Genomic DNA, 21,046 nt, shown 5'->3' on the forward strand with positions numbered 1-21,046 from the left:
TATCTCATGGCATAGATGAAAATAACAGAGTAAAGAACAACAATTTCCTGAACTTTCATACAACCCTGTCCCATGGCATGTGTCTTGCTTTAGATGGTATAAAATCTCATCTCACGTTGTTTGTATGAATTTATTATAGAATGGGGAAAAAGCAGTGCTGGTTAAGAATGTTTCTGAGCGCCCTATGTAGCTGCCAGCCCAGGTTGTGTGAGCTGGACACCTTGCGCTTCTTCTTGCTCATTGGTCTCTCAGGTGCCCCATGGGTCTAGTTACCAGAATTGACATGGTGACAACAGTAACGGCCAGGGAAAGAGATTATTGCTAGAGGGAGCCTGGTCTTTTTTAGAGGTAGAAAGAACAGCTGATTAGACATTTTTTGTGGTGAGGTATTGGAGCAAACTTTACAAGTGTAGCTCAACAAGCTGGTGACTGCACTGGATGGAGCAATGACCTGGTCTTCATTGTCATGGTGAATGCTCTTCTTGGAGTGAAGTGGCCTGACGATGAGCAGCTGCAGTAGCTTTTGTTCTCCTTCTACCTGCAGAAAAAAGGGAACTGAACAGTGACTGGCAGCACTGAGCTGAGGTATTATGAATTTATTCAGAAATTACGTAAATGAAACTTGGTCTTGAAGTCTTATTTCTGGTGTATTCTAAACACAAAATATTCTGTTTAAAATCCTCTGAATTTAAGAGGTTTGAGGACATCCTTTGAGAGATACCTGCCTGGGAGTAATGACAGTAAAGGCTGCTATGGCGCTCTTGAACACAGCGAAGGTCTGGGTTTGTTAGGTAGTGGCTGCTGAGTTTTCTGCTATTGTCATGGTGTCGCTGAGTATGAGGCATTTTTGATTACGTGCTTTGTTTGGAAATGAATGTAGCCTCTGTTTGTATTAGTGCTTTTACACAGCTGCTGACCTTTCTGAAATACCTTCATGCCTCTTATGTACCGTCTATAAGTCCCTTTGTAGAGTCTTGGCACTCTCTTTCTCTCTCCTGCTCCCATCCCTTCGTTTCTGTCTTCTCTTTGTAACTTTAATTATGAGTGGTATTGCTCAAGATCAAAACAATCTCCTTTTTAAACAGAAAAAGAACTGAGAATCACTTCTTGGTGTAAGAGGAAGGTGAGAGAAATCAGAGTTGAAACCTGCATGCTAACCTTCATCTATTGCTTTTCTATTTAAAGCACGAGCTGTGAAAATAGTGGCTGAAAAGTGCATGTCTTTACAATAGATGAAGTACAACTCTTTGTATTAGTGCCTGAAAGTTGTAGAATGTTCATCAGAGTAGAAGTTGCTCATGAAAGTTTTGGGGCCTTCATCATAGCCAGGTTCTGGGTGGTTTTACTGATATGATATTATGTTAGTGGCCTGGAAAGGTGAATTTTGTAGTGTAGGGCAGAAATCGGGACAAGGGTGGCATACAAGTGGTAACAGGAAAACTGTCTTCTGTTTGTAGCAAACACAGATTTAAACAAAGCCATTTACGCAGGTTCCGTTGTAAGGGTGTAACTGGGACACCCGAGTTTGCAGATGTACTAGAGTAGCTGAGTCAGTGTAGGGGAAGGTGGTAATGACATCCAACTTCATCAGCGCTTCACTGGTAACAAGGTGAGGAAAAAAAAACCCAACCCTTGCTACTGTCTGTAACTTTCTATTAAGACTTTCTTCATGCCTGTAAATGCCCGTAATGCTAGCAGCACTGCTTCCTTGCATGTTTTCAAGGAGTTGTGAAAGGAAAGCTGTGTGTTTTGGATATCATGGTGACTGAGGTTCTCCCCCTGTCCCTAAGGAAAACTTACTTCTCTAGGGGAAAATACTAAATGTGTCAAAGCAAAGCAGTGAACTGTGGATAACATAGTTTTCAGACTCTCAGTGCTGAAGGGAACTGGCAGAGCTGCTTTTCCTTTGGGGGCAAAATGTGGATGATTGACATAGTTTCCAGGGAGGGGAGATGGAGAATGAAATATTCCTTTTTGGAAATATCAGATGCAGAACTCCTGAATGATGACCAGAGCAGGAACACTTGGAGCCTCCTAAGCCTCCTTTCTGGGGAAGGGCGCTGTTCCCACAGCCCCATGGGATCTCCATGTTCACTGGCAAAGAAGGGCATGTGAGGAGTCAAAGCAAAAACCCGGGAGGCCCTGTCATGCCAGAAAGCCTTACCATGTTGCAGCTCCTGCTCAACCAATAAAGAGTATCCACAGAGCAACATTCACTGGTTTCTTGCTAATCTGCCTAGTTAAGCACTGCAGAGGTGAACCCTCAGCTGTGAATCTGCTGAATAAACATCAGCTGAACTAAGCATCTTCATCTTCTTCAGCTGTGAAACTTAATTGGTAAGTGTCCCATAGCTTGGGTTTCTCTGACTGTGTTACAGTGGAAATGGTCACTGACGGTTTTTCCTCATTAAAGTGGCAATAAAAAATGCAAGCACCACGTACCTGTACTAGTCTTCTATTATACAGCGATACCAGGCTCTGGGTTTAGTAGTAGTATTCTGGGCATTTTGTTCCAGGAAAGAAAATTTACAAGATCTCTGTTCTAGCTAGTGTTGATGGGAAGGCTGCTGAAGGTCACCGGGTCAGCACTTGTAGTTTCTATGGCTGACATCCAAGCCTGAGGCAGAAGGGGGCCCACTAATTGAAAATCACTATTATTGTATTTGAAAGATAGTATTTTCTTCTGCCTCCATTGAAAAGACAATATAGGGCAACAAGGAAGCCGAGGAGGCAGGGCCGATGGGAAATAGGGAGCTTTCCGATACTGATGCTCATGTACATTAATGTGAGATGGAGTACAGGAGTTTAACCTAAGCAATTTGTCAGGTAAACCTTTGGGATGGGCCTGCTGTTGGAAAAAATGAATTGCTGGCAGTAGACTGCCTAGTTGTACCCCTGGCATCACGGTGATCTGGCTCGCAAGTTACTTGCCCTACATAGTATGACCTATATAGCAAAAGCTAAACCAAAGTAATTATACACACTTCCACATATAATGTGGGAAAGCAGGTTCTTTAAGAAGTTCTGTTTATCTGGAAAACCTGAAATGTCTATGCTGTGTTAAGGCTATTTTAGGGAAAGGAGAAGATCCTGGAGGAGCAACTTAAAAACCAAAGAGTAAGAGTTCAGACTGCATTCACCGTTACAGTAAATGCACCGATTTAAGATCGACTGAAGGAAGATGCATTCTATTCCAAAACATAAGGCTTCATTCTCTTTGCTTTCTGCATCTTCTCTCCTCACTTCCTCGCTCTTCCTTCCAAAGCCCTGTTTGGGGAGGCTGTTGCCAAGCAGGGCACTGCTGTGAGTCCCAGGGCAGGATGTGCCAAGGTCTTGCAGGTTGCTTGAATCAGTTTCTGGAGCTGACATCTGGCTGACTTCTGACCTTAAGCAACTCCTTCAAGCCTCTCCTAGTGGGGACTTAATTGAGATGTTTTAAGATAATGCATTTACAAAGGTAGATGTCAGCTATATGGTGAAAAACGTGCAACTAATTCCTTCTGACCATCCTTCTGTCCCTTCTCCCACTATTTCATATGGAAGCTACATACTGAGATGGTAGCAAAATCTGGACGATTTGACATGGAAGGTGGTTTGGATACTGTGCTTGGGAATAACACCTTTTGACTTACGTTCTTTCTGTGGTCTTCTAGAAAAGTGGTCTCATCTCTTCTACCTCAAAATATGCATTTATTAATGGAAATATTAATCCTAATTATTTTCTAAAATGGAAATAAATGTCACCAGAGTTTGTCCACCTGAAAGTATGTACACATTAATCTTTAACTGTTGCTTTGCTGTCTAATGATATTTTTGAGGAAATATTATCTAAAATATGTGTGGGTTTGTCATTTTGGGGGTTTTGTTTTTGTTTTACAGAAACGCTTCAGGTTGTTACTTTTAATCATTGTTATGCTCAGTTACTCAAAAATGGGGGGAGGAGTACAAGAAATCCGAAGGGGCAAATCTACAAACTTCTTGGGACCTCACCTCTATCTTAACTGGGACCAGGATTTCATCTCAAGTAAGTGTTGAAGATTTTCTCTGATCCTCACAGATTTTTCTCTAGCTTTAAAAAAAGTTATTGAGTTTCCCCTTGAATGTATGGATTTTTCCTTCCAGTTTCTCCTTGCCATAAGCCGCTGAGGGAAGAAGGGAGCAGAATTATTTTTAGTGGCAATCTAACAATTTCAGTACCAAAAAAAGTGCATGGAGATCAGACATCTGTTTCTTCTTCTCCAGTATTTCACAGGGAAATATTCCTGGAATGCATTTTTCTATGAAGAAATAATTTAAACCTAAGTCAGGCTTCTTTTGTAGCGTCTGTAAGTGATCCAAGGAGCTGATCTTTTGTCTGTCTGCACTGCCAGCAACCTTGGCCAGCTCAGACATGCACTTTCACTTATTTCAGGTGATCCGCGTAGCCTGCCTTATAATTCATTCCGTCTTCCATGCAGGACAGCAAAAAAAGTTAATGTCTCTTAGCACAATTTGACAGGTGCAGAAAATAGCATCAGGAGAGAGACAGAGAATGCCAGCAATTGCTGCTTGTGAAATGTTTAGTGGATTACTTGGTTTTATTCTTTCAGCTTAACTTTTTGCTCTGGGTTTCAGCTACCTATTCTAGGTTCAGCAGTAGCAGGGTCTATGAGTAGGTGCCAACTCATAGTTAGCTTCTATAGGGTGTTAAAGCATTGTTTGGATGACACAGCCTCAAGCCTCTTCCATAATTTTGTTGCAGGATTAGGGCTGTTTGATATTGCACTAGTACATTTTTCTGGATTCAGCATAGAAAGATTTCTGGGATCAACAAATAGAGCTAAGAGAAAAATGTCTAGGCAAACTTTAGGAACTTGAAGCGTATTTTAACAGCTTATGGTTATGAATGTTCAGCTGCTCCTCAGTAATTTTGCATTACTTACTATGCATAATTACTTCCAGTTCTTTGCTCCTGTATGCGAGACTTTCCTAAACCATTCCTGATACACCATCTCATATGTTTTAGCTACTTTTTTTTTTTTCTTGTGGCCATATTGCATAGGTAGCTCCTGTGTAATTTGCTGTCTGCCTTAATCTTCAGACATCAGCCATGCAACAGAGCACAGAAGAAAAATGCTAACTCACCCTCAGTTTCATAATGAAAGGACTTTTTGACCTTCCTAGCATTTAGCATCTGTCTCTTTCCCCAAGTTTCTTCAATGTGAAAGCTATTTTCATCGGGGAGGGGGAGGATAAGGAAGGAGGGGAGATCTTGGAATTAACAAAAAAAACCCCAAAACACCCAAAACCTGTATGTATCAAATGATAAAACAAAAATCAAGGAATTGGTAAAAGACAAAATCAGTCTTTGACTGAAATAATGTGTGTCATATATGGCTTGAGTCACCAGAGCATCATCTAGTGATACTAAATAATGAAAGCCAAGATGGGTCAGTGTGGACTTGGTCATGGTATTGTAATTTTATTAATGGTTGCAGAATGTTATTACTGTTTTGCAGAATATGAAAAGTAGTCAGGATGTCTGTGGATGTGAGTGATGTATAGCTTATTCAGCTTTCATATGATTTGCTTAAATTCAGTAGTTTTTCTACAGTAGTCTTCAGCGTTGGCTGCGCAAGCATGTGAATCTCTGAGCTTTGTACTTGGAGAACAATAATAGAATTATTGGCAATTCCTATTTGGGAATTGCAAAAAATATATCAGGAGTTAGGTAAAAATGCCAATAACTTGAAAAAGCATGTGCATTTTGTGACTTTAGAGCTATGAAATAACATAATCTGTGAAGCCTAAAGTCCAAAAGCATAATATTAAAAAAGGGGGCTTGCCTAATGGGGACAAAAAAGAAATCGTGCTGTACTACAGATTAGATCAGAGGCAAATGTTGAAGAGGGATCTCATCATTATTCTCTCCTCTAAAAGAAGAGAAAATTGAGGGACAGCAGCCTTGATCTTATTGAGAAGAAGATTGAAGTGAAAGACAAGGTTGGTTGTTCTCACTTCAGAAGGGTCTGAAAGCTGAAATTGCAAAATCAATTTACTATCGTTACCGCAACAATTAAATTGACGTGATGAAAAGATGGAGGAGGAGGATGGATCAGATAATCCACCCCCACAAAATATCTGTCTGTGCAGGTGGCAAGTGTTAGAGCTGCCAAGGGTAGAGCTGCCACGACTGTCTCTCCTCTAACATGACAGGCAGCTGCCTCCTCCCCTTTCTCCATCTCGTCCCCAGGTCCGTGCTGGCTTCTCCGAACACCTCGCTCGCCTCAGCAGAATTTCCTCCTGTGGCAATTTGTGGGTTTTTTTTAACCCCCCAGTTCTGTTTCTTGTGTGTCCCTCAAACCCGAGTGTTTTTGCTGGTGTAGGCTGCCATACTGCTAGTATTTGTACGATATAATAAGACATCTGCTGCCCACCAGCACTCATCTGCACTCCGGTGAAGCGCTGCAGTTGACTGCTGTCCTATTTATATTAATTGAACATGCCGTATTCTGCATACGCTGCTGATTACCCTCATTTATTTCGTCTCCTAAAGACCCAAGGATTTCTGTTGCTCGCCCTTACAGCATTGTTTTACTCATTTGGCTCCAATTAGCCTCGGCTAATGAAAATACATTAGACTGAACCTCTTGTTACCCGTTGCTGTTTCTAATGACATAATTTGTGAGTTTTGAGCCTTTTCAAGTAGAGACATTAGGAATTACGTTACAGTTTCTTCGGTGGGGTGGAGAAATATTAATTGCAGGCATCTGGGTTCTTTCCTTTAAAGAAGACTGGTGATTTTTACTTAACTAATAAATGTTGACATAATCAGGGAGCTATCAGCACCATATGTTGGCCTTTTGTGAGATGCAGATCTTATCCCTGCCCAGCTGGGTAAGGAAATGCTTCAGTGTTAACACTATGTCTTGGTATATTTTTAAAGCATCACTCAGCACAGGCAGATTGCTGTGAGAAAGAGATGACACTTATTTTTAAAAACAGGTAGGCTGTTTCCCCAGCCTTTCAGGTGAAGCTATCTTTAATGATAAACAGATGCCAAAAGCTGCATATGCAACTGCGCTTATCTAGCATGGTATTTGCAAAGCCCCTTTCTGTTAGCAGAGCTCTGCCCTGGGGACTATTACTGTGGGGGTGGAGGGGAGCCAGATCCAGCAGTCAGCCGTCTGTTCTGTTCATTGGGGGTGCACTCGTCTCTCCTCCCTCCCTTCCCCTTTCAGGGACATCATGTGCAAACATTGGACCCTAAGGATGCTATTGCAATTAATGAGATTTGAGGGTCAAATCTGAAGGAGAGGTGTCCGCTGCCCTTTGTGGAGGGATTGATGCGACTCTCCTGCCCAACCACACCAAGGAATTAAATGAAGAGTTTTTGTTAATTCAGGAAAATGTATCAAGATAAAAAAAATAACTTTTGTAGATGTGACATGTCAAAAGGCAACAATAATGCTCTATTGTATCTAGCCCAAGCTGGGTTTTGGCACAGTATGCTTCAGCCTTGAAAGTTATGCATATCCTCTCTCCTAGCTCCTTTGTTACCTGTTGACTAACTTTATTTTAGGCAGGGAAGCTTCACAAGACCTTCCTCCATCTTGCGTTATTCTTTGGAGGAGTTTCTTTGGCTTGAACCCCCTTGATTTTTCTGAAAACGTTGTATAGCTCTGTTTCTGAGAGAAAGTGGAGGTGACCTGGGGAGAGTTGCGTGGATAAGGCTGCCATGCCTCAGGGATGTTTTTCCACTGTCAGTCTTCAAAGCATGTAGAAAAGGAGGTTGTTTAGTGCGTAAGTAGCTGTTAAAAAGGAAGGGTGGACTTAAGCAGGGGAATGTGTGGGGAGGCATTATAGGCTGTGGCATGATTTGAGTCACTGCCTGGTAGTGTTACACATAGACGTCTTTGTTTAAAGTAGTAGTTGGCCGCCTGACAAGGACTGAGTGGATCAATTCTTCTCCATTAATCACTCTGCTTTCCTTAGCTTTGGTGCTGCTCTGGGCAGGAAGGATCGGTTTCCCCCAATGTGAGGAGTCCTGTTTCCCCCACTAATGCGATCAATCAGCCGTCCCCAGTCCTATGGGCATGAGGAAGCTGTGCAGGGTGGCAATGGCTCGCTGGCTGAGTCTCTTCCAGCTAGGCACAGCAACTGTAAAGCAGCATAGGCTCTGTGGCAGTGCCTTGTCCTTGTCCCAAGGAGCTACAGCTGGTACGGCTCAGGGGGATGCTGACTTGGTGGGAAGGACAAATGGTGCAGCTGGAGTAGGTGCCCAGGGTCATGAAGTGGACTGCCTTCTTGTTACCACCTTTCAGATTTTAGCAAGAACATGCAAACATCTGAAACCTGAATTTATTTCAATTGGTTTTATGGAACAGGGAAGCCTAATGCTTTGCTCTTGACTCCCTTTAAATCACTGTGGGTGCTCAGAAGAAGTAAGGTGGGTTGCTTCTGCATATATTCTGCTTCTGGTTTTGCACCAGCAAAACCAAGAATTATTTAGGAAGCCATTATCTTTATACACTCCAAAAGCATACAAAAAAGATGTGTTTACTTGATTTGTTGGTTAATATTCTTTATTCCTTGCCTGAAGGCAACATGGTAGCTGACATGCCAAGAAGACAAGCTGCAGAGCTGTCTGAGATTTCTTTTTTTTTTTTCTTCTCTAAAATGGTGCCCCCTCTAGTAACTAGTCCCATTTTTGCATTAACTGCTGGCACTTCCTCCACATGCATCAGAAACCCAGGGAAATTCAAGCCTATAGTGTCCCTGGAGGTAACAAAATGACAACATTTCTCAGCAGATGGGAAGTCTGGTTAGGGAACAGTCCTAACTCTAATCCTCTATATGTGGCATGTGTTGTCTTTTCAAAAGAACTGCCAAAGAGAGTTAGGTGGTATAAAAGAAGCTTTTAAGAGAAAGAAGAATTAAACAGAAGCTTCATAAAAGTCCTGTAATACAATGCAGCACTAAAATACTGAGCATGACGACAACCCCACATGTCTTTGTTAGGTTTTCACTATGTTGTAGTTACATCCCTTACTGTCCTGCAAGTTTAGTTTGTTGTGCAATTTGCATTTTGTTAATATTCGGCCAATACACACCCAGTGAGAGCTTAGACTTGTAATCGGCACAGCCCTTCAGTTCCTGCTCTGAGTAACCATGACTTACTGCTTCCCCTGTAGGGCCTGCGTTAGGGAGGCTGCTAAACTGCTCACAGTATTTTTGCTTCAATCCCTATCTCCATCTGCAGCCGCTGAGTGCAGCAGGGCCCAGGAGTGGCGTGTGGGGAGCTCCCCTGTGCAATCCAACCTCCCTCGCTGCTGGTATGCAGGGGACACCCTGACCCGTCATGGTCTGGACTTCAGTCCTGTCGCTACGTCTCTGTGACCAGCCATCTCCATCGGTTTTATTGTGCATTTAAGTGTGTGCTTGAGGAAGATGCCCCAACTGTGTTCCTGCATGCTGATGTCTGCTTTTGTCTGATGCTAGTCCCAGAGTACCTTTGGGCTCCTTGCTCTAACAGGTAAACTTGTGTTTTCCTGAGTGTTAGAGGAAGTAGCGAAGTTGTTCACCCATCTTGGGCAGAGAGATGGGCGATGGATTGAGGGGTAATGGTAAATTTTGTCGTTTTTTGTGGTGGGGGTTGTCCCCTGGCTGAGGTGGATTGGTGTCTCTTAGCAGGCATCTCTGTGGCCAGGTTTGAAAGTGGGGACCTGCTGGGGGCCCTCAGTGGCAGGTCTGGCTTTGGAGCTGGGGGTGCTTTTTGCTCTTCTCTGTCTGCCAGTGTGTTTATAGAGTGGTAAGTGACTGGAGCTATGTGAAGGAGGACAAGAAGAAGGTGGTTGAGGTGCCACTGGAAGAGATTTGGCATGTGGAGGGGGGCAGGGAGCCAGAAGGGCTTGTTCTCCTCTGCTGGCAGAGTGACTCTGAGCACATGGAGCGAGAAAATCTACTTGAAAAATGACTTCTTAGATGAGAAGTGTCATTTAAGTAAGAAAGCAGTATGTGACTGCTGTTGTCTATTGAGATATGACACAGGCATTATCCTACAAACACGCTTTGGGGTGTCCAGTGCGACATGACCCAGTTTCTTCTTGATTATCTCCCCCTCTCCCCCACTGTTTTTTTTTTTTAAAGGGGACACGCATAGTACTTAGAGTACAAGAGGAGAATGGAAATCATTGGTCAGTCTTCAGGTAATGCATACCATACCTTTAAATAAATCCACCCTGCCACAGAGTGGAAGCCAAGTGGGGCAAGAGAAAAAGAGCCAGTAAGAAGATAGGCTTATTGATCATGTAATGAGTAGCCTTGCATTAATCTGCCTAAGGCAATATCTAAAGGCATTTGGCTTGAGGTAGGATGTGTGAGTGTAAATTCATGTTTTGGTGACTTTTGCTGCCATGTTTTGATGTGCGGGCTAAAACATTACGGCTAGGTTAAATCCAAACTGGCTGTGTTGGTTTGTCTTCTCAAATCCCATCAACAACCTCCACATGTTTTTGAGGACAGCAGGAGATTCTTCTTGGGGATATTTGAGTCGGCCCTTTTTGACAACAGCGGGACGTGGAAAATTATTATGGTAACTCTGTTTGAATAAGGTGGTTGAAGAAACAGGTTTAAAGTGAAGCTGAATAAAAGGCTTAGCCAGCTGCAGAAGCTGTCACTGGTGTACCCTGGAGATTTTTTGATGAGAGCCTGTCTGTGCATCTGGGCCAAGACCTGACCTCTGTGCAACATTCCACATGACAGCTGGTAATTCTGAATGCAGATCTAAGACTGTGTCCTCTTTACTTTTTATTAAGGATGATGGCGAAATCCTTTCTATGTTAATTGGCCAAAATCACATCCAGTGTAACTGGGAGGAAATCCAGGAACATGGTGGAGTTTATCTGCTTGCTCAAGGCTAAAATCTGGCCTAATGGCCTTTATTTGAATGGGGATTGAGTAATGTCACCAATAAGTTTCAGTGCAAACGTCCTGGGGTCGCCTCCTTGATTAGACGTTGCATTACCCCTCCCTATTTTCAATTGAGGGTCGCTCTGTCTGGGCACACTTTACATTCTTCAGTGTAAGAATAAAAAAGTTTTGAAGAGTTTGTTTTTCAGAGGTTTAGAGTCACTGTTCCTGCTAGATTGATAATCTTAATGGGATATGTTTGGAATGGTTCCAAATTCTAATTTTGGAAATTGAATTGTTTTAGTGATTAAACAAAGTAACTGAGGGCATCACCCTATTAAATAAGATATTTCATGCATGTGATTAATTGTAATCTCAATATAAATCCTTTTGATTTAGAGATTAATGTTGATTCTTTGCTTCAAATTTACCGTCCATTTGTTTTCTTAATTAAAATTAAAGGTAGAAGACAGATAGCAGAGGAACCTCTTCAGGATGTTGATGTTCACTTTGTTAAATAGAACATTTTTCATTAGGAAGCTCAGAAGTAATAGGCTTGGTATAACTATATTAACCTTCAGACAATAGAGGATAGATTGTATGGGTTTTCTATTGCTGGGTAAGCTTGTCATGCTTCAGATCACTTAAAAAATATTGGTAGCTGATCTTCTAGCTTGAATGCAGTCCTTTTCAAAATTAAATAGTAGCATTTGAAAAATAGCTTCCTGCTTTTTAGAGAGGAAATTTCTCCATCATGCTGCTTGGAGAGTGTGTATTTCAAATTATATCATGTTCCCAAGTCAAAATAAAATAGTGTATGGGGGTAGAGGGAAGTGTCCTATTCCCCATCACTTACTTTCTCACAGGGCATCTGTACTTGGTTTTGGTCCAAATGGATCCAGTATCATATCAAGTTTTATAAATGCTTATCTCTTCATTACTCAGCTGTTAACCTAAATCCACTGGAGTGTGTTAATGTACTGTGTTATCTCTGGGTATGAAAGCCAGAAACAGTACAAGGGTAGTATTAATGCAATACTTGCGCTTCCACTATCTGTTAAGCAAAATGTTGCCTCTGTGTACATGCAATGCTTTATAATACACAAAGAAGCTATAGAAAGGATTTGTCATGCTCATGTGGAGAAAATATAGAATAGGTAACTTAACATTTTAAGCTTTTTAGTGCAAGGACATTGGGCTTTTCCTGAAAATCCATATTACTGATAAAGGTAATGCAAAGCAGCTTTGTAATGAGGTGTGTCATGATACAATATGATGATCTTAATTCATCTTAATAGGAATGCAAATTATTGCAACAGCAAAGCATTACTGAAAATAATTTGAGATCAAATAATGACAAGCAATTCCCGTAAGTTGCCATTCTCATGCCTAATTGTGGCTTGCAGCTGCAACATCTCATGCTTGATTTCTAGAAGATCTTGAGATGGATTGATAGAGGTACAAAGATGGAGGGATCCTGAAAACAAAAAGTAGTTCACCAGAGTGCAATCAAGTATACTGAAGTCATGGAATCACAGATTGGTAGGGGTTGGAAGGGACCTCTGGAGATCATCTTGTCCAAACCCCCTACTTGAGCAGGGACACCTAGAGCAGGGGGCACAGGAATGCGTCCAGATGGGTTTTGAATGCCTCCAGGGAAGGAGACTCCACAGCCTCCCTGGGCAGCCTGTGCCCCTGCTCTGTCACCCTCAAAGGAAAGAAGTTTTTCCTCATATTGAGGTGGAACTTCCTCTGTTCCAGCTTGTGCCCCTTGTCCTGTCGTTGGGCACTATTGGAAAGAGCCAAGTCCCATCATCCTGACACCCTCCCTTTACATGTTTATAAGTATTTATGAAATCCCCCCTCAGTCTTCTCTTCTCCAGGCTGAACAAACCCAAGTCTCTCAGCCTTTCCTCATAAGGGAGAATGCTCCAGTCCCCTGATCATCTTGGTAGCTCTCCGCTGGACTTGCTCAAGCAGTTCCACATCCTTCTTGAACTGGGGGGGGCCTAAATGGACACAGTACTCCAAATATGGTCTCTCTAGGGCAGAGTAGAGGGGGAGGATAACCTCTTTCGATCTGCTGGCCACCCTCCTTTTAATGCACCCCAGGATACCGTTGGCGTTCTTGGCCACAAGGGCACAGTGCTGGCTCATGGTCAACTTGTTGTCCACCAGCACCCCCAGGTCCTTCTCAACAGAGCTGGTTTCCAGTAGTTCAGCCCCCAGCCTGTCTTGGTGCATGGGGTTGTTCCTCCCCAGGTGCAGGACCTTGCACTTGCTCTTGTTGAATTTAATGAGGTTCCCCTCAGCCCAGCTCTCCAGCCTGTCCAGGTTTTGCAGGTTGGCAGCACAGCCTTCTGGCTTATCAGCCACTCCTCCCAGCTTGGTATCATCAGCAAACTTGCTGAGGTTACGCTCTGTCCCATCATCCAGGTCATCGATGAATATGTTGAACAGGACTGGACCCAGCACAGACCCCTGGGGAACACCACTAGTGACAGGCCTCCATCCAGACGCTGCTCCATTGATCACAACCCCCTGAGTTCTGTTGTTGAGACAGTTCTCAACCCACCTCACTGCCCACTCATCCAACCCACATTTCCTTAGCTTGCCTGTGAGGATGCTATGGGAGACAGTGTCAAAAGCCTTACTGAAGTCAAGATAGACAACATCCACTGCTCCCCCTTCATCAACCCAGCCAGTCATGCTATCATAGAAGGCTATCAGGTTGGTCAAGCATGATCTTCCCTTGGTGAATCCATGTTGACTGTTTCTGATAACCTTCTTGTCCTCCAGGATGAACTGCTCCATCCATTTCCAGGGACAGAGGTGAGGCTGACTAGGCCGATAGTTTCCCAGGTCCTCCTTCTTGCCCTTTTTGAAGATTGGACTGACATTTGCTTTCCTCCAGTCCTTGGGCACCTCTCCTGTCCTCCACAACCTTCCAAAGATGATGATGACCAGCTCCCTCAGCACTCGCAGGTGCATCCTATCAGGGCCCATGGATTTGCGAGGATCCAGTTTGCGTAGGATCTGTCTCAGTCCTTCTCAACCAGGATCACCCTATCCCTTTCTCCAGATTTTCTCTCCCTTTCTCCAGATTTTCTCTCCCTTTCTCCAGATTTTCTCTCCCTTTCTCCAGATTTTCTCTCCCTTTCTCCAGATTTTCTCTCCCTCTTCTGGGGGCTGGGATGCCTGATGGCCAGCCTTTACAGTAAAGACTAAAGCAAAGAAGGCATTCAGTAACTCTGCCTTCTCTGCATCCTGCGTCACCAGGGCTCCTTCCTCGTTCAGCAGCGGGCCCACTGTATCCCCAGTCTTCCTTTTACTGCTGATGTATTTAAAGAAGCCCTTCTTGTTATCTTTGACGTCCGTTGCCAGATTTAATTCCAAGTGGGCCTTGGCCATCCTCGTCACATCTCTGCATACCCTGACAACGTTCCTATATTCCTCCCAAGTGGCCAGCCCCTTTTTCCACATACTGTGAACCTCCCTCTTCCATTTGAGTTTCTTTAGAAGCTCTTTGCTCATCCATGCGGGTCTCCTGCCTCCTCTGCCTGACTTCTTCCTGGGGATGCACTGATCTTGAGCTCAGAGGTAGTGCTCCTTGAATATTGACCATCTCGCTTGGACCCCCTACCTTCTAGAGCCCTAGCCCATGGGATTCCTCCTAGCAGGTCTTTGAAGAGGCCAAAGTTGGCCCTCTTGAAGTCCAAGGTTGTAACCTGACTCATAGCCCTGCTTCTACCTCACAGTACCCTGAACTCGACCATCTCATGGTCACTGCAGCCAAGGCTACCCCCAACTCTCACATCCTCAACCAGCCCTTCCTTGTTTGTTAGGATAAGGTCGAGTCATCTTTGATGGATGTCTGACTCATCTGATCCTTAAATGCTTCTTGGTTTTTGTTTTTGTGGTTTTTTTTTGTTTGTTTTTGTTTTCTTACAGTATTCTTTCCTAAGATCTGGTTTGCATGTCTTTTGATGCAAGTGAAAGGTGGTCTGTCCTTGAATGTGCAGATCATGTGCCCTATGGCATAGTGGAAATTATCTGGCTAATATCTACAACCTCTTGCATTGTGCCAAAATCCTTTGGTCTGCGTTCTACTGCAGTATCAAGGTGATACTGGTGAGAGATCCTCTCCTTGTGTAACTGCTAGTGACCAGACGGTATCAAGCCATTTTGTAGTTATAAGCTTTTGGAGCTGGTGTTTGTGAGCTACAGCTTTAATGAATTTTTTTTTTCTAAGAAATGAAAAATTTCAATAAGCTCAAAGAGACTATAGTGACCATTTCAGTAACAATGGTTTAAAACCTAGTTTACTAAACTGTGAATGGTTAAAAAAATCAGTTCTAATGCACTCCTGATATTACTCATGTAGTGAATGTTGTTAAGCATGCTTAAAGCATAAACTCTGTCCAATGTTTTCTACCTACTATCATAAAAGTGTATTTCTCTTATGAAAACTGATTTAAGATAATATTTTCAAAGAAGAAATATAGGGAAATCCTCCATCATTTTAATTTACCAGAGTTTAATGTTTGTTTAAAACTTAAGAAACATTTTCAGGAATGACCCCATAATGTTCACTGGACGTGCAATGCATTAACATAACAACTCATAACTCTGCATCAGTGAGATTCAAGATTAAAAGCAGCTTCTAGTGTCTCAAAATGTGCTTTCTCACATGTCCCATATGACTATAATTTTCTTAAAGGTCTGTTACTGCTTGTACTTTACCTCCTAACGCTGTTTAAAATTTTCTTCTTTGTTTTCCAGATGTGCGTATACTATGTGTTTATGAGGCAAGTAGGGTTTGGGCTCTGGTCCTGAGTGCAGCCAGGAGACCGCACTGGGTCCTTTTCAGTTGTGCAAACACAGCTGGATTAGAGATGGCAGTTAAATGTTTCCTCTCTGTGATTTGGTTTCCCAGAGAAGTCAAAGATAATGATAGGGGAATGCTGTCCTAATTTAGGTTTTATTGGAGCAACCCTACCACTTCCTAACCACTACAGAAAGAGATGTGCGCTCTTACAGGTCCAAGCAGCATGAAATTTCCTAATTATCCTATATCAATGAAGAAGTTCCCATGGAGATCAAGTAGACGCTGAAGAACTGCAGAGAAGTACCTGTGTATTTATCCTTTCAAAGGCTTTGTATAGGAGGGAAAGGAGAAGAGAGGGAGAAAAGACTAGAAACAAGACTTTTATCCTGTTGTCATAATTAATTTAGGTATGTAATTTCTGCAAAGCTACCCAGCTTGGTTGGACTCTACCGAATGAGTCAATCTCATTTTATCAAAGTGACATGCCTCTCTAGCAGACCAGACGTTGGTCTTCCAGTTGGTCTGACAGTGGAAACCTGCCCCTTTTGATCGCGCCAGGCACCAGGTATTGAGAGACCCAGGTTTTGACAGAGCTAGGGTTATTTCTGCAGTGGCGTTAGGCTGGGCGATTGACTATACCCATACAAAGGGTGGGTGCTCTTTCCTCAATGCAAGTTCATGCTGTGTTTGCCTGTCTCCAGCCCTCTGGTCTCTGTGCCCTGTTGGCATGTAAGGGTGCTCCCGCCTGCTTTGAAGATTGCTTCCAACGTCTTCCAGGGGAACGTTGTCCATGTCTGACAGCTTGCGTGAAACTCGCCTATCCAGCCCTCGGTCTGCTCTCCCGTTAGTTACCCCATGAGGCTGAGGATGCTTTCCCATTTTGGTGAAGTCTGTGGCAGGAGGGAGTAAATGCTTCATCAGCTTCTCTTTAGGAAGAAGGTCTTGCTTTCCTTCGTTTCCTCTTTTCATTTGCCAACAAAGTTGTACTTGATGCATTTTATCCCTTTTTAGTTAGCTTTGTGTCTTGTCTTTAATGCACTTTGATTAATGTTGATTCTTTTGTATTCCTCAGTCATGTATACTTGTTTTTGACATATGATTTATGTTTCGTTCTGTTTTGAAGTGCCTTAAATAACTTATGGCACAGCCTTGATGGTCTTGCTATGCATTCTGTTCCTCTGTATCAGAAGAAAATCTGTTTTGCTTAAAATAATTATGTATGTATATACACATGCTTTTTTGATTGTTTTAATCCAAAGTGTTATTTATTACCTCCATATGTCAAATTCTGAGTTGGTACTCTCGTATTAGTCAGGACTGGAGCTGAAATAACTCCCCTCTAGTACTTCCTCTGTGATTTTATTTGGGGGGGCTGGGGGAAGGGGAGATTAATCAGCTGAAAGATTATCCCATTGAATTCCAATTCGTCAGTGTGGCACTGTGCTGCTTTACCAACATACCTAGGTGAAGTTCTCTGCCCTATGCATCAGGGTACAGTGGCTTCCTTCCTGATGTATTTCTGATCTAGCTTTTGATCTAGCCATGGTAAGACTCCTACAATGACATCACTCTTGGTGTGGTTTTTCTTTTTCCCTTTTTTCTTTTTTCTTTATTTCACTTTTTATATGTGGTCTTGAAATTTAATGTGATAAGTTTCTGCTTTCTCCCTACAAATAAGTTATCCTCAGCTGTACAGAGTTTGCTCAAGAATATCTCTCCTACTACTGGCTCAAATATTAGAGCTTCTAATTCTTCCCTTTCTCTTTTCCACGCTCACAGGGTTACTATATAGACATCTAAGTAAGTTTCCCAAAATGTCTCACTACTACTTCTTCCGATAGACTCTATTACAGTTTCTTATCACTTCCCCACATTTCAGCCCTCTGGGCCAGATCGTTGCTTTTAGAACATGAGAATTTTGTTATCCACCACTATTCAATCTGGCTTAAAATCTTCCCCACTTGATAGGCAAGCTGATACTTCCTACCCAGCTTTTCTTATCTCTGTTCAGAGACACTTTTTCATAGGATAACATCCCCTAGTTAAAGAAGCCAAAGATTTCTTGCTGGTGCCATCTGTACAGCTATGCGCTTGTTTCCGAGAGGCATCTGTCTCTGTCACTAGCAACCCGTGGGCTTCACGCCTGGGCTTCACGCCTGGCCTCCTCCCAGCCACCATCAGTCGTAGGTGAGCGGGTGACTGGTACCCTCCAGCTCCTCTGCTGCAAATCGGTGGGCTGGTTTGGAAGAAGTGGGGAGGGGTGAAAAAAAGCTTGCTATAAGTATGGCTTCAAGACTTCTGTTCAGTATTAAAATTTGTAAATGGAGGTAGTTTAATATTAGCATGATGTAATTAGAAAAAGTTTATTAAAAAGAACATTAAGTCAGAGAGGAAATTAAACTCTTTTAAACTGCCTCAATGTGGAATGCCTAATCACTGAAGAGGATAGTGCTTTTTCTGACCTGCAACTCTCCTTAATGCTGCTTTTCTTATGTAGGAGGGAGAGCACTTAGAGTAGGAAAGCTGGCTTTTTTAATCAATTAAGCATGGTATATTTATTTTATATATATATACACACATATATTATTTTTTTCCTTATGTCACTGCTTATTAAACTGAAATCCATTATCATAATTTTTCAATGTTTTGTAATTTAACCTTATGCTCTGTGTAAATATTCAGTTTTCCATATAGCAATCAGAAGAAAGCCTGGTGAAGCTACGAATGATGCAGAATTTAATGCAAAATACATGCAGGAGATAATTGGTGAAGTGACCTTTCATTTGCGGCAGTAACTTCATACTCCTGATTCAGAATTATTTCCCCCCCTTCCACCTCTTTAAGCTTGTTGTTTTGAATAATGATATCTCTCAATTGGCAGATACCAGATTTGCGGGAAAGGCAGTTTTCAGGAGCTGAGTTATACCCTGCGGACACACTTCTGCCTAGGGTGGAAACGTCTGAGAGAGCCTGTCCGTAAATGAGCCTGGGCCGCAGTGCGTGCTCTTGCAACTGCCTGAGAAGGCTGTTTCAGAGGTGTGACAGCAGTGTGAGCGCGCCCTAGGACACTGTCTAAGCATTCTTAAGCTTTTAAATATTTGTAATGAGTAGGAATGGAAGGTGCTTGTGGTGTTTCAAGGGTTGCTAAGTGCTGCCAGACATCCAGGTTTTTCAGGGTGTGTGTGTGCTTGTTGCTTCACTTGTCAGTGAAGCAACCATGACAAAGAGTTAAATCCCAAGTCTGAAGACTTGCGCAAGCACAGCGTGCGGATCTGGGGACAGGCATCCGTCTGTCATGTGAGCTGAGTGATGTGAAGTACGCCTGGAGGTGGCTTCCAGCAACTCAAGCTTGGGGGCCTAGCCTGTCATGGGAGCCCTCCTTCATAGGAGCCACTCTTTGCCAGCTGCTTTATCATGTAATCGTACTCAGGTAGGGGGAAGCAGACATTTCTGTCCCTGACGAGTTGGTGTGGAGAGAGGGACAGCCTGTCTAGGAGTTGACGTGTGAGGCCAAGGGTTTGTTTCTGATTTCTGCAGAAGGAAGAAGGAACCACCTCACCTCCTTTGTGAGCTTGGCACCATCGGCTGGAGTCACCGTGGTGAGGAATGGCAATTCATGAGAAATTTTAATATTTAAATGCTGGATAAGAGGAGTGTGTGTCTAAGGAGAGGCTATTCCCCACGTCCCTGGTTTTCTAGCTGTGGTAAACAGGAAACTCCTCCCAGGATTTCCTGAGAGCCGAGGTTCCCGGAGGCGGCTGTGGCTGTGGGCAGCACCCCCTGCAGCCCAGCCTGGCTGTGCCCTGGGGACAGGCTGGCCACCTGCTGTCGGAGAACATGGATGCTGCTTTAGAATAGAGTAGAATATCTTCAGTTAGAAGGGACCTACAATGATCATCTAGTCCAACCGCACCACATCTTGCTGTGGTGTCTCCGTTTCCACAGCGCTGTGTGCTGTGCTGGCAGTAGTCACTGTGCTTGGACAAATGTGATCCAGTAATGCTTACTGACCGGCTTTAATAAAATGCGATGAGACCTTTGTATAAAAGCAACTACATGAGCATGAGCTCAGGAAATGGTGCATCTCATAGGCGATTAGTGTATTCAAATGAACTGAGACTTTGCATGCCTTCTGTACTTGAGGAGATACTTGGACACTGCAGTTTGGATAGTTGAAGCTTAATTGTTCATCCCTATCTGAATATATATTACTGGAAAGCATATTTCTGAACTGCTTATGTTTTGCTTCAATGGTGTAGGAAGCTGAATTTTATAAAAATTCGGGAGACAAATATCTGAGTCCTGAAAGCTGTAAGAACCCAAAAGATTACTTGTAGGACTAGAAATATGACTGAACTAATTGAAAATACCTTTTTTTTAAGGGTTTTCAAATTGGCTTGTGTAATAACTTTTTTTTTTGTTAGGATGAAAGGTAAAAGCACGTGTTTTTTAGTACGTAAATTCATTTATACTGTCTCAGTATTAGACTCTGCAATCCTTTCCTTATCTTTCTATTACCACATACGTAAAAATAACCTATGTGATAAACGGACAGTTTAACATTCATTTCACAGTGGACAGAGGAGGCCAGAAAGCTTCCTTAAAGTGTATGTTACATCTTGATCACTCCTGAACAGTGTGACCATTCTCATACCGCAACCAGCAAAGTTTGGAGGCCTGGGTGCTAGTGAGGGTGTATGGTGCTACAGAAATGTATATAATCTGCCTGTCCAGTCCTAGAGGTGCAATATGTGAGAGTGGAAATGGATCTTAGGTTACACTGTTTAAAATCCTCTGGAGCCAAGCATTGTTTGTTCTTGCTTGTGAAACATTGCTTACTGAAGGAATCCACCAATTTCTGTACAACTGTTTGGAGGAAGGGTTTCTCCTTGATGATTTGTCCTAGCATCTAACTAAAGCTAACATGTATGAAATTATGGGATCTGATGAAAATATGGTATTTCAAATTTCTGGTGATATTAATATGGTATGCTTTCTCCATGTATGTCTAGGATGCTCTTTGGAAAAAGCAAGGTGGATGATATTTTTGGGCTTTACGATGAACTCTCATTTCTTGATATGTCCCCTTCTGTGAGAAGGGATTTGAAAATTTTCCCTGTTGTCCTTTATCCTCATGAGTAGTTAAAAAGCGAGCAGAAAAACCTGAGCACATTTGTGTTGCTTTTCAGCCTTTCACTAACCATAGATCTTAGTTTCTGTCTGATATTAGTATGGTGCGCTTTCTCTCTTTCTTAAGAAAGATGAGATCTTTGTGGTTATGATGAAGAAAAGCAGTACTGGACTAGAATTCACAGTTAGAGACAGGCC

The sequence above is a fragment of the Phalacrocorax carbo genome, chromosome 1 (assembly GCF_963921805.1).
Source record: "Phalacrocorax carbo chromosome 1, bPhaCar2.1, whole genome shotgun sequence".
In the NCBI taxonomy this organism is placed as follows: Eukaryota; Metazoa; Chordata; class Aves; order Suliformes; family Phalacrocoracidae; genus Phalacrocorax; species Phalacrocorax carbo.